The sequence below is a fragment of the Myotis davidii genome, unplaced genomic scaffold (assembly GCF_000327345.1).
Source record: "Myotis davidii unplaced genomic scaffold, ASM32734v1 scaffold362, whole genome shotgun sequence".
NCBI lineage: Eukaryota > Metazoa > Chordata > Mammalia > Chiroptera > Vespertilionidae > Myotis > Myotis davidii.
Window position 1 is genome coordinate 1,751,477 of NW_006297152.1, and position 14,625 is coordinate 1,766,101.

The 14,625-nt window shown below is 39.1% G+C and overlaps 1 pseudogene; it reads right to left on the reverse strand.

The window, feature by feature from the left end:
• Positions 1-9,499: 9,499 nt before the first annotated feature.
• On the reverse strand, positions 9,500-9,851 carry LOC102773387 (annotated as a pseudogene).
• Between the last annotated feature and the right edge of the window lie 4,774 nt (positions 9,852-14,625).

The following is a 14,625-nucleotide window of genomic DNA, read 5'->3' on the forward strand; positions in this document are numbered from 1 at the left end:
TATGTGATGAAGGATTAGGAGCCAGTAGAAATTAAGATTATAATAAATATTGTACTTGCTCTTAAACAGTAATCACTTTAGATAGTGATTGCAACATCAGTGAAACATAATGATAAGCTGTTTTATATAAAGAGTTGATATCACAAACAGTTATGTGCCATGTGTTTCACAATAGTCCTGCATTAACTTGTTAACAAACTTCTTCAGTATCTTTAATAACAACAGCAACTCTAGAGTTACCAGCTGTATCAGGCTTGGACTAACTAACTTAGATTTTTTTTTATTAAACTTAAATCCCATACGCATAAGCCATTGATTTCTAGTTCTGTTATTTGACTGTCTGCTGCATTTTTCACAGTTAACATTTCTCTCCTGAATGCAACTGTCTGAGAAAAACATGCATTTCTGTCTTATAGCTCAGCATCTTATAAATGCCTGACATAGAGTAAGCTCTTAATTATTATTTATTAATTTATGGCTAGAACTTGAAGAACACACACAAAAAACCTATAAAAAAGTGCCAAATCACACCTTGGGGAAACATAATTTAAGCATGTATGACATTAATAGTGTTAATACCTTTAAAATATGAAGATTTGTATAAAGCATAAGGAAAACCATTATGATTCCAACAAAAAAATGGGCAAAATATACAAAACACCATTCACTGCAGGCAGTAAGATTAGTAAATCATCTGTTGTCTCTATCAAAAGAGATTTGTGATTAAATAGAAAGTAGTTACGTCCTAATTAAGCATTTGAGCAAGTGTTTTGTCATTGGCTTAGGTAGAAACTGTAAGCAGGCAATCGAGATAATTCAGAATTCAGTCCTCATTTCAGTCCTCATCCTAACTCAAAATCACTTAACATTGTGTCAGAAAATATTTCCTACAGAGTTGATAGGCTTTGACGTAAACATACCTAAGATGTTGGAGAACATAGAAAAAGATGGAAGAAAGGAGAGTGGCTAAGTGGAATGGCTGAATTGCTAATTCTGTGATGTATGAAAGAAACAAATAATTATCTGAATGACTCTCTGGGGGATTCAATTTGGAAAGTAATCAGCTCAACTCTCTATTTCCTTCCTCTCTGAATAGTCCTTTCCTGTTTTGTGTGAGATCTGGTCCAGCTGAGACTGAAGTTACTGTGTTGCATTGTATGCTGTCATTTGAGCTCCTGTTTTTGTCTATACAAGCCAAATTAAATGGCCTTGGTGGAAATGATAAATTCTGTCCCTGACACAATTTAATAAAAATAGCTGCCATTTGTAAAATGTCTATTAGGTACCCATCTTCTACTGTGGATTAGCTCAGTGAATTCTCACAGTAGTTCTGGAAGCTAGATATTATTATTTCATATTATTTTTTCACATTTCATGGGTAGAGAATCATTGGCCAAAAGAGGTAAGCTATCGCTGTGACAAGGTATGCTGGCCTATCTGGTTCCAAAGACCATGATGTTAAAGTTAGCATCACACATGCAGCTTAAAATTCTTTTTTCTCCTTTTGAGACTTGCCTGTGCAGATGCGATTTGAGCTGTTCATTAAAGACAGGGGTGAAGAAGAGTTATTACACATGTATGGCATTTGCAGATCTTAGTGTCTCCGATTTAGGAAAGAATTGTAATGATGCCACTCAATATTCCACCTACCTCTGGTTAAAGGACGATTAGAAGATCGGAAAATTTGACATGACTTTGATGTGTTAAATGCTAACTAGGGCTGCACAGGATGAAAAGTCTTTGGAAGAAGACAGAGTATAACTACTTTTGCAGGTGTTTTAGAGCAAAAATCTGTTCACTTAGTGGTTCCACATTTTTGGGAAGGACCATAACTAGGAAAAATTTTAGTTTCTTTTTTTTTTTCCATGGAGGGAACATGATGAAAATGCCAGAAATGTAGAGGCAATTATTTTGATCAAGCATTTATGTTACTCATTCTGATGGCAAAATCAATGTATACATTCTAGAATCATTTGTCAAAAGCTTGGAAACATAGCATATTGACAGTTGCAGCAAAAACAATTACATCTGGATTCCTGATTAAGAAGAAAGAAAATAAGTATTACCCATTAATTAAAATTATGTGAGTCTCAATTCAGGTATGCACTTATTTTCTTGATGAATACAAGGTGATTTGACCTTCGTAAGATCCTGTTGCAGTTTGGGTATGGAGGTCTAAACTTTCTCCATGTCAAGGGACAAGAAATTTAAGCTTTGTTGGTAACTCATTCAATGAAATGCTTAGGTAAAAAAAAATGGAGTTTCCAAGAAGGAAAATGTTGTTGTATGAGGACACATGAAATTGTTGGGGAAAAGGGATCCAACTTAGAAATCCTTCACATAGTTCTGGAATATAGCTTCGTATTTGGCTCTAATCTAAATTATAAATGTGTTTAACCAGTTGACAACTAAGGTCAAGTTCTTAATCATCCAACAGCTTGATCCAGACCTTTTCTGAGGTCCTGCTGGCCTTTGAGACTCTTCCTCAATGATTGAGTTGACACTGAGAAGCATTGAATATCCCTGGACTGCGTCAGCGGGGAGTCTGCTCCAAAATAAGACTCATTTCTTTTAAAACCATGGATTCCTTTCCATTAAGCACGCAAGAGTTCTTTTAGAAACGTTTTGTGTGGGCTGGAGCTCATTTTCATTACTGTATTTTTTCCCTACCACTTAAGGACAATTCATTAGAAAATCCATCACATTTATTTGAAGTAACCAATTAATCCTTTGAGATGCAATAATTAACATGCAAATTGTACCACAGTAAGAGTCTCAGGAGAAACGAATTAACTGGAAAATATACAGCCTTTCAGAAATTAAAAAAAATATATATTGTTTTACTGTCACAGATCCTCAAAAACCACGTGATTTTTCTTCTGTGGTTCATTTTATTATCTCCTTGCCTAGAAGAACCAAGATGGATGATCGTGCCTGTCTTAAATGCATTACATCAGGATGCTAATAGGATATTACACATGATAGTCATATTGACGAAAGACCTGATGAGGCAAATAACAATATACATACAAACTATGGACTCAGAACAGAATAATTACATCAAAAAGTAAATAATTATCATTGCCATTTCCTTCTCAGACATACTCACAGGGAAATTAAGGTCGAAGGGGTCATTTTGAGACCAACAGGCAAAGTCTTTACTCATGCATGCAAATTCTGTGCTACAATTAGGCTTTAAATGGTTTTTCCTGACAACTGGACAGTGTTAGGGAGATATGAATATTGCCAATAGAACACCTGTAAAATAGTGCTCAGTACTCTCGGAGGGCTTTCTATGTGCAATTTACTGCGCTCAGTGCCTAGCATGCCATCTAAACATCACAGCAGCTCTATGACATGGGAACCGCCATTACTGTCTTATAGGAGACTGACCCAAGGCTGCCCAGAGAGCAGGGCCAGGATCTGAGCGCAAAGATTTAACACTGGAGACTACGTGCCTCGTCACTGTGCCAGCTCTGAGAAAGGTGACAGAATACCATTGGCAGTTTTCTGAGGTTAAATATTAAGGTGTTGGAAAATGAGAGAGATACATATCGCCGCTTAGAAATTTTATCTTGTTTACTCCTTGCTATTATTGTAAAACTGCCATGGAATATGCAGTAAGGTTGAGTACACTGGTGCCCTGTTTCTCCACTGAGCCCGGGAAGCTTTTCTTTCTTTCTTTCTTCCTTCCTTCCTTCCTTCCTTCCTTCCTTCCTTCCTTCCTTCCTTCCTTCCTTCCTTTCTTTCTTTCTTTCTTTCTTTCTTTTTTTCTTTCTCTTACCATAATTATTCATCATTTGCATTATCATCAGCCCCACAGTCATCATCATCCTTGTTCTCCCCCCCAAATTTTGAGACAACTGCTTGGAATGCTATACTTCAGGCAGAAGTCAATTTTTACCTCAGATCTTAATGAATACAATTAACAAGTGCTTATTACGTATGTAGTCCATGTAAAACCTTGCCTTCGATGCTTTGTAATAGTACTTCTAAAAATGTTCTTTCAAGAGCTTGCAGTTTCTTGGGTTAATAAATCAGACACACAATTGTAATCCAAAGACTTCTGGGATAAGTCCTCTTAAAAGTGCAGAGTAGTGTAGGAATTCATAGGTTATTTCCATGTGGGAATGAAGGGTAGGGAGGAGGGAAATCTGAGGATGAGCATTAAGATGGGGGCTTTCGAATTGAGTTTTGTGAGAAGACTCCGTTGTCTGTGTTCACGTAAATCTGTGATGTAACGGCTTTGCCAACATTTTTCTTAAATATGGAATGGTTATTTTCTGCTGTGCGAGGTGATCAGTGTAGCACAGCTGGAACCTCAGCTCCGTGTCTTAGTCACTGTGTGATCTTGGCCAAGTGGCTTTGCTTCTGTTTCCTCACCTGTGAAATGAGGATGATGGTAACATGGGCCTCAGAGGTTATTCTGAGGATGAAATGAATTAATATGGGCAAAGCAATCACAGCAGTGCTGGCGCTGTGTAGAAGTTAGCTACGAGATTATTATTTGAGTGGGGATGGCAAATTCTAATCAGTGATGTATATTAGGATGAATAGGTCTTAAGGCAAGAATCGTATTGTCAGTTTCACATTCCTTTGAGTTTTGTTTGGAGGAAAGTGATTTTTAGTTTGGACTTGAAGTCACTGTTATCTTATTTATAAGGCATATTGATAGGCCAGATATAGACTGATAATGTTTTTGAGAACTCATGTGCATTAACTGTTGAATTCTCTACTTTGCCTTAGATATCTTACGTTTTAATAAGACTATAGGAGCACATATATTGTCCCCCAATATTGCCTATAGGAAGTGGATAAAGATCTATAGATAAAACAGGGCAGAACCCATTGAAAATTAATTGGTCCTACAAGAGGATTACAAGTAATCATTTCCTGCCCCACATGTTTATGTAGCAAAGAAGCCTTTCATGCTTGGTCTTCCCAGAGATTAAAAACTGTTATCAACACTAGACAATAATATGACTGATTTCTATAGGAAACTTCTCACTAGCAGTTAGTTATCCATCACTCGGATCACTCAGCCCATCCAATATTGTTAACCCAGGAGAAAGAGAAAGTCCTTCATTTCCAGTCTCCTATTCCAGAAGCTTGTTGGTTTATTTTTATAAGGCTGCTTAGATTTTTCTAGTAAAAAGCCACTTAAAAAATCTTGCCTAAATGCATTCAGGTGCATGCTAATTGGCTTTCCTCCTTCTATGGAAATTTGCACAACAAGAGGAACAGCTGGAGACAAAGTTTATTAACTAATTGGGAATCTTGGGCTTGGGAGCTACTCGGAAAAGAACAGAAGAACAGAAGGGGAAACTTGTATGATATGAAAGAAGATGAGTGCTCTTCTTGACAATGAGATATAATATTACTAGAGGCCCGATGCATGAAATTCATGCAAGAGTAGGCCTTCCTTCCCCTGGCTGCTGGCACCAGCTTCCCTCCATCACCTGGGACCTGGGCTTCCCTCGCATCCCTGGCTTCATCCGGAAGGTCGCCTGGAAAGATGTCCGGTCTAATTAGCATATTACACTTTTATTATTATAGATTCCATTTGCCCATTGACTACTTTCTCTATGAAGCTTCTGGCTCAGAAATAGACTGGAAATCAGACTAAATCCTGCACGATGCTCCAGAATGTAAATGTATGTATCTCTTGGCATTTGATAGTTGCTGGCTGATCGTGCTGTGTTACATATTTCAGAACTCTCTGCTTCAGGTGACAGTCACTCACCTCAAAATAGTTTAAGCATAGAAGGGAATTTATTTGACTGGGAATTTCAAGGGTGGTTCTAACTTCAGGCAGGCCAGGAACTCATAATGTTGTTTGGGTTCTATCTTCCTATACCTTGTAACCCTCCTTCCTTTTGTGGACCGGATACACGTTCTGGCTAGTTTTCTATGTGGCAGGAAAGATGGCCCTCACAACCCCAAGCTTAACTCCTTATGGCCTGAGATTTAAAAGGTAAAGGGAATCCCTCTTCCTAAAATATATATCATTTCTGAGAGAAGACCTTCCCTGATTGAGCTTGCTTATGTCAAAAGTCCTCCCTCTCACATACGATAAAAATCTTCTCTAACTTTAACATATATACTAGTACTTGTTGTGCTTATTACTTGATGCCTTGTTAAAGTGCAGGTTATAATTAAACCCATTTTTACATTTGTTATGTGGATAACTTAACTTTCAAGGCCAGGAATCAATAAAATGTGATCCATACCAAGAAAGGAGAAAGGTAATAATCAATGAAGTAAACAGAAATCAATGAACTGTAGGAGGCTGTTACTTTATAAAAAAAAAAAAAAAAAAGCACATGCTTGGCCAGTGTGGCTCAATGGTTCAGTGTCGACCTATGAACCGGGAAGTACAGTTTGATTCCCTATCAGGGCGCATGCCCGGGTTTTGGGCTCAACCCCCACTAGGGGGCATGCAGGAGGCAGCTGATCAATGGTTGGTTCTCTTTCATCATTGTATTTCTATCTCTCCCTCTCTGAAATCTGTCCAGGCCCTTCCCCAGAACTATTTAGTTAGAATTCCCAGAGATGGTTCCAGACATAGGTATATTCCAAAACTGTCCACATAATGCTGATGAACCACCTGGGTTAAGAACCACTCCAGTAGAAAAAGACCCACAGGCAAATATGATGAGTTTCTCCATAGAGCTATAGCAATTAAAACAGTCTGGCAATAATGCAGGGACCAAATGGGCATGCCACCCAGGCTCTGCCACTCAGTGGCACTCAGGCCAGACTTGAACTCTGAAGCTAGTGACAAAAGGCAGAAGGGCAATGGTGTTGGTGATGGGAATGTTTGCAGTAACATCAAGTTCAAGAGTAGCAAGTTTACTGCTTGGCGGCACCAGTAATTCCCTCCCCAGACCGGTTCTGCAGTGTAATTTTGGATGTTTTTCCTGGAAGATTACCTGGAGCTAGGAATTCTGTGAGCTGCCCTATATCCTTAAGCAAACACATACACTCCTGCTTGTGCTTGTCCATTCAGAGTCAGCTTCTATTCCTGCAGCTACGAATTCTCTCACTGTGCAATGGTTTCAGCTCTCCCTTTTCCAGCAAAATGTGCAAGATGAGGATCTCTGTTTAGAAGCATATCAAATTTAGAAACAAACGAGGCAAGACATCCTTGTTCAATCTGCGACAAACGTCCCTCTTCAGGAGTTCATGAAGATGATTTAAACAGAAACTGCAGCTGAGGAGAGTTGGCAAATGAGGTGGATTGCTTTTACATTTTCAAAGCGATGTGCAATTTGTGTGTACCTGATTTTTTTTTTCTGATGGTGACTCCTGTTTTCGTACCTCATCCCAGTATTTTTTTCTTAAATAATTATTCATGTAACTGTTTAATGCCTGCCTCCCTGGGACGCTGTAAGAAATGCTTGTCTTGTTCACTCTGATATTCCTGTACTTAGCACATAATAAGTGATTGATAAAAATATTCTAAGTTAAATGGGGAAAAAGTGAATGAATAGAATATGGTAAATGCAATTTGGGGAGGTTTCAAATTTTTAAAAATAATTTTATTCTTCATTTACAGTTTATTCAATATTATTTTGTATTAATTTCAGGTGTATAGCATAGTGTTTAGGCAATCATATACTTTACAAAGTATTCCCCCCAATATTCCCAGTCTCCACCTGGGACCACACCTAGTTATTACAGGATTACTGACTATATTCCCTATGCCGGACTTTACATCCCCGTGACTATTTTGTCACTATCCCCAAAATTAATTTTACTATATTATTGACAACCTCTTTATTTGTTTCCTTTTTTTTTCATGAAATGGCCAGATTGAAGAGCTGCTAAGTTCTTTGGTGTGTAGACATTAGCAGTACTGATCAATATTAAAAATATCTGAAAAATCAGTTAGTAAAATGATCATTTTAGTCTGAGTATTTTTAAGTGTGAAGAAACCCTTGAAAGTCTAACGTATCTGACATGATTGATTAGGAGGGAAGAAGTACATGTTCTATTTTCATATCTCCAACCAACAAAATGACTTTAGATTTACAGATAGGTTTAAAGTTCTCATTTAAAATTCAATTGTTTCACAGTTTTAAAAAACTGCAAACCCTTAAAATGTTTAAGGCCCTTTCCCAGGATTTTCTTTAAGAAAGTCATTAAATCTTTCATATTTGAAGAGCGGATTAATCGCCAGAGCTTTCTTCTAGACGTCTACCTGGCAGTATCTGCTCGAATACATGTTTCTTGCCTTAAAAACCCTTCTTTTTCAGTCTTTAAATAAATGACCACTTCCTCCCAGGACCTTTTCAATTAAACAATTCATCTGCCTAGACAGTGTTTATTTCTTCCTCTTCTAGATTAATAGTTATTTGAATTTTTTACTCAAAAGCATTTCTTGATTTAAAAATATTTTCATTGGTTTTAGAGAGAGAGGAGGGGAGAGAGAGAGAGCAAAATATTGATGCCAGAGCGCAACATTGATCAGCTGCTTCCTGAATGCCCCCAACTGGGGATCAAGTCCACAACCCATGCCTCGACCTGGAATCGAACTGGCAGCCCTTTGGTGCCCAACCAACTAAGCCACACCCATCAGGGACTTAATCTCTATCTCTATCTCTATCTCTATCTCTCTCTCTCTCTAGCTATATCTCTATCTCTATCTATCTCTATCTCTATCTCTATCTCTATCTCTATCTCTATCTCTCTCCATTGGGGGGCAGACGCTCAATGCACAGGCATGGAAACATGGAAGAGACTCATGAATCTCAGAGGGAAATGGGGAGGGGGGAAGGAGGGAAGAGTTTAATCAAAGATCTTATATGCATACTAGAGACCTGGTGCATGGATTCGGGGACCAGTAAGTTCCCTCAGCCTGGCTTGCAGGGATTGGGTTGAAATCAGCAGCCCAACACCCCCCAAGGGATCCCAGATTGCAAGAAGGCACAGGCCAGGCTGAGGGACCTCACTGGTGCACAAATCTGTGCACTGGGCCTCTAGTATAGATATAATAGGGTAATATGCTAATTAGACCGGAGATCTTCTGGACATGCTTCCTGTCAAAGCTGGGGTGGAGAGAAGCCAGCCTGGGTCCCGGGTGCCTGCGGGTGGCCAGAGGAGGGAAGCCCTGGTCCCAGTTCCCGAGGGAAGCTGGTGCCAGCAACTGGGGGAAGGAAGGCCCACTCTTGCATGAATTTTCATGCATCGGGCCTCTAGTATATATATATATTTTGAAGTATAATTTCCATTTATTTTTCTCCCAGTGAACTATTCTTCACTCTTTAAGGACTTAGCTCAGCAGTTCTCAACCTGTGGGTCACGTCCCCTTTGGCGGTGGAACGACCCTTTCACAGGGGTCACCTAAGACCATCCTGCATATCAGATATTTACATTATGATTCATAACAGCAACATGGCAGTTATGAAGTAGCAACGGAAATAATTTTATGGTTGGGTCACAACATGAGGAACTGTATTTAAAGGGCCAGACGGTTGAGAACCACTGACTTAGCTCCTTACATGGGCTTCGGTGGAGGTCGTGGGGCAGCACCCACAGGTCTAAATCAGGGTGGGGGTGTTCGGTCCTTCCGGGCTTCACCAGAATGATTCCCGACTACCTTGCTGTGAATGGCACAGCTCACACAGTATTGCAGCTTCACATACAGCTTGGGAAGCACATAGGAGTCGAAGACACTCGCTTCAGAGATGTTCCTAACGGCTGTGGCCTCTACTATGTTTCACATGACAAATTCTTAATGGACTTGTCCTTGGGCACACACCGGGGGCAGTTGGTGCAACGAATAGGCTGCGCATGGCCTCGGCCTTTTTTGGCACAGCCGTCATTCCTTCTTTTCTTGGTCATCTTGGAAACGAGGACCCGAGAGACCAGGGACTTGATATTTTTGATAAAAGTGAAACCTGAAGTAAAATCTGCAGTGGACTTGCATGATTGATGTCTTACTTTACTGGCATTGAAGGGAATGTGTGGGGGTGGAGGTGGTGGTGAGAGTGAATGAGTTGGGTCAACCTTTTTTTTAATATCTTTGAAGAGAAGCTGACTTCCATGTGACCCCTCTAGACCTGATTTCTCATTTTTTTTATTTTTTCTACTCTCCAATCCATATTTTTTTTTATATTTACAGCCCCTGCCTGAATAAATGACCCTTATCCCATTCCCAGGGAACCAAAGGTATGTAGGGCTTTCTCCGTGCTTCTTGATCTGTTATTATGGCATAAATTCTATGCATTAGCTTGCTAGGGCTGCTACAACAAACTACTAGGTGGCTTAACCAACAGAAATAATTTTTCTCACAAATTTGGAGGCTAGAAATCCGAGAGCAAGATGTCAGCAAGGTTGATGATATCTGAGGCTTTTCTTCTTGGCTTGTAGATAGCAATCTTCTCCCTCTTTGTTAAAGTAGTCTTGCCTCTGTGCTTGTCTGTATCCTAATTTTTTCTTATAAGGGCACCAGTTACATTGGATCAGGTTTATCCTAATGACTTTACTTAGCCTTAATTACCTCTGTATCTCCAAATACAGTCACATTCTGGGTTACTGGGATTTAGGACTTCAACATAGGAATTTGGGGGTGAAACAGCTTAGCCCATAATGCTGTATATCTTGCTTCTTTGCACTCCAAGAGCCTATTTGTGAGTTGTAATAAAATAAGAACATTAGTTGTTTCTTCTTTGTTGTCTTCATTCTAGAACATTGCCAGTTTTCCTCGAGGAAATGATTGAGCAATAATGTTATGTATGAAGAGAAGCACATGGATTTTAAAACGGTATTTCACTGCCTCTGCACTTTGCCAGGAACTGTACTGAGCACTTGCTACAATTACTGCCACAGGCACTGATGGTGTCAGTTCGCGTAAACAGAAGCAGAGGGTGTGGGTCGGGGACCGTTACTCAGCCATCGGTAGTAGTGACAGCACTGAGAGGCAGGAATGTTTGTGTCTAAAACCCACGATCTAATTAAGATGACTTTGAAATTGAATTTGGACAAAACTGTCTCAGTGTATGTATATACCACTAATAATTCGTACTGCTTATAGTTAATGGAAGAAGAATGTGGAAAGAGTAAAATGGTGGACTGTTCTGAAATTGGCATAGTAATAACTCCTGGAGGCCAAGGCAGGTTCCTCTTATTGCCATAGAGTACTCAGTGAAGAATGAATGAACCTATGTTTCTGCCCTGAGGTTCTAAGACCTTCTCTAGGAGAGGATGGGAGAGAAAGTTTCTCTTCTACATGGATTAGAGCAGAGCTCAGGCCACCCAGGTCTCTAGTTCTTAGTCCACTCCTGGGAGAATAGGACCAGTTCCTTTGTCACTTTGTGCCCCTTGGTTATAGCACTCCTTACAAAACAATACCAAGAAATGACAGAGCGAGTAGGTATAGTATTAAGCTACTGGGAGAGGAAAGAATTTCAATGGATGCAGATTTTCCCCCCACATTTAAGGGATAATTTTATCTGCAGAAAGGAAAATAACCAATCTAATAGTTATGATGATTATAATCATAATGACAACGAAATGGTGGAAATTATTACCATGTGCTGTGTTGTAGGCAGTGCATATAATTCTATTAGTGAGCAAAAAAAAAATGATCTTGACAAACCCATTGAAATGGAATAAATCACAAAATTAATTAAATCTATTTGTCATTATTCCTGGCATATTTTATTTTTAGATTTTATTTATACCAAAATAAAAAATAAGTTTATTTATACACAGTAAGTTAGTTATGTGAACTCCAAGTCATATAAATTACTGTCTTCAGGAGTAATGCAGAAAATGTCTTTTGCCACTTTATTATTTTCTTATTATTAATTGCAGTTGAACCGAGAGTTTGGAAAGAACACATTAATGCCGTGGTTATTTTCTAGACCAGAGGCTACAGCGAGAGGACCATAGACTGAGAGTAAAGAGAATCATGTAGGGTGAAATAGGGAGAATGCGGGAGTGATCTGCGCCTGGAGATTCTGAACAAAGAGCTCAAGGTTCTGAGACTATTAAGGGGAGGTTGAAGGTTTCGGCTTATTTAACAACAGAAAAGGAGAGGGATGTGTAAAAAGAATATTATTCAGGAATAATACGTGTTCACCATCTCCAGTAGAGATGAATTAGAGATGCATTTACAGTTCAGGTTTTAATCAATTTCTTCAACCTTAAAATTGCAAAATCCAGATAAAAATTAATAAAGGAAGACCATTCATTAAGCCATTTAACCAATGTTTGTTGAACAGACGTATGAGCCAATGAGTAGGCATTGGACATGCCTCAATAGATAAGAGAGGTAATCATTGGCTTATTTCTCTTAAAGTGTTATAGGAATTATATAATATTCTCTTGTTTGGTAAAGAGGGATTTGGGGAATAATTCTTATCTCATCAGAGCTCTCCCTCTTTTATATTCAGTTTATAAAGAAGCCAACTCTGGTTCAGTGGGGGTGTGGAGATGTTAACTATGATTAATGATTAGTGTGTGTGTAAACCATAAAGTTGGAAGCTATTTGTATGGGTTGAATAATATATTGGCTAAGTTTACCTCTTAGAACTGCAGATGGTCATGAGAGAGAAGATGCTAGTTGAAAATGTTAAGCATAAAAAGGAAGATGACAACGTACCTTTAATAATAAGAGCTACCTGGGCCAATTGGGCACATGGGTAAGTGAAGAGCCCTGAAGCTCACCCTAGAGACAGGGTCTGATCACTGGACCCACACGCCAACTTTTGGCTGCCAGAAGAATGAGAAAATAAGTTGAGACAGCCTCCTTAGCATGGCACAGCTCCGTGGTCTGCTCCCACTCAGAATCTGTGAGGAGCAAGTCTTCTATTCCTCGTCTAGATGGATCTCCGAAACTGCTCCGCTGTGACCTGCGCTGCCACCTTTAGAGGTGTCTAGCCTTTCGCAATTTTAAAGTCCAAGCTCTAGTTTGTACCGCAGGTAACAAGAGGGAAGGACGAAGGCAAAGGTTTCAGCTTTCTCTTCTCTGCTCTCTTAAACAGCTTTGGGACCAACTTTCCTTTATGAAAGAAAAAGGAACTTTAATGGGAGTTTTGAAGTATAAATCCAACTCGCCGTACTTGCTACAATACTGCCTTATTACCAGTGTTTCCTGTCCAAACTACTCCAAGGCCTCCTGGATGGCAAATTCCCTGCTTGTATTTTGGCCTCTAATGTACCAGACTAGTTATCATATTTTATTCACTTATTAATTGAATTGAAACTCAAAAACATTAGGCAACTATGTTCATTACTGACAATGGGTAGTTAAGTAAATATAGTCCCTGATTTTAATTAAGGAACCTAACAGATGAACTAGTAGGTGGCATAGAGTGATACAAAGGTATGATAAAAAATATCTAGAGGATAAAATGGAGGCACGTGAGGGAATAATCAGAGGCCATAGTTGAAATGACCTTTGGGTGAGCTTGAAAGTCCTCTTGGTCAACCCCAGTGGCCATTGAGTCCTGGCTCTAGCGAGTTTTGGCCAGGCTTGCTTCCCATAACAAAGTCTCTTGGCCTCTTGGATTAATTGTTCTTGTCCACAATACAGCAAAGAAACACCACTGCAAAGTGTTTGGTTATCTTCACCTTGATGCTTTAATTAACCAGGGTTTTGCTGATCTATCATAATCTCAAATTAAGTGCCAACAAAGTGTCACAATAGAATGGAAAGGAATTTTTCTTTCTCCTCAGAATGCATTGAAGATTGAAAGCTATAAAAAGGCAGCTTACATCCGGCTTTGTTGTGTGCTTAGACATCATCAGTTTGGGACTAGGGATGCCTCACTGCTATTTAAAAGCAGAAACAAAAACCTCACCTGCTACTTGCGTTTTAAGAAACTGGCATTCAACATGTTTTGAGGAATTGACATATGGCTTCATTTTCAGCATTTCAGCAGCTATGCCTCTCAGGGTTGTCTGGGGATATAGACAGTCACGGTGGCTTTATGGCTATAGTTTTTAAAAAAGTATTGACTACCAGTATTAGAGGACATGTGATTCTATGGTTATGGGAAAGAAAGTCATCAGACCTTGAGATCAGGAAGTGGGTCATATTTTCAAATATCGAATGCTTTTTCCCTGGCCTGGAAAAGCTTTTAGAAAGATAAAACTAAGGTTGTTACAAATAGATAAATGGTTGTCAGTGACCTAACAATAAAAAGTTTTAGGTTAAGAGCAAACTCATCTTGAAAATTTGTCTTACTGTTTCCTCAATAGCCAAGTCTTCCAAAGATAGGCACTCTTGGCTGTTTTAGAGTAGTTGGTGGCAAAATGTATTACTATTATTCAATTGCTATCATCTCATTTCACTCTCATGTGAACTGTTTCGTAGATGATGGATTCAAATGTAAATGAAATTAGGTGGCTTTTTAGTCTCAGAAAGGTGGCATGGGGCAGAACTGAGACGTGAGCCCACTGAATACATGTGATTTCCATTATATCACTCTACACTTGTGCAATAAATGCTGAAAACTTTTTAGCATTTTTGTCCCTCGTTGTACCAAATATCACTTTAGGAGTGGATGGCTTGATTTCCTCAATTTTGGCACTATTTTCTAGGGTTGTAAAGGTAACTATACCAAACAAAAGCCAAAATCTGAAACTACAAAACCCTATTGACCCACATATTGC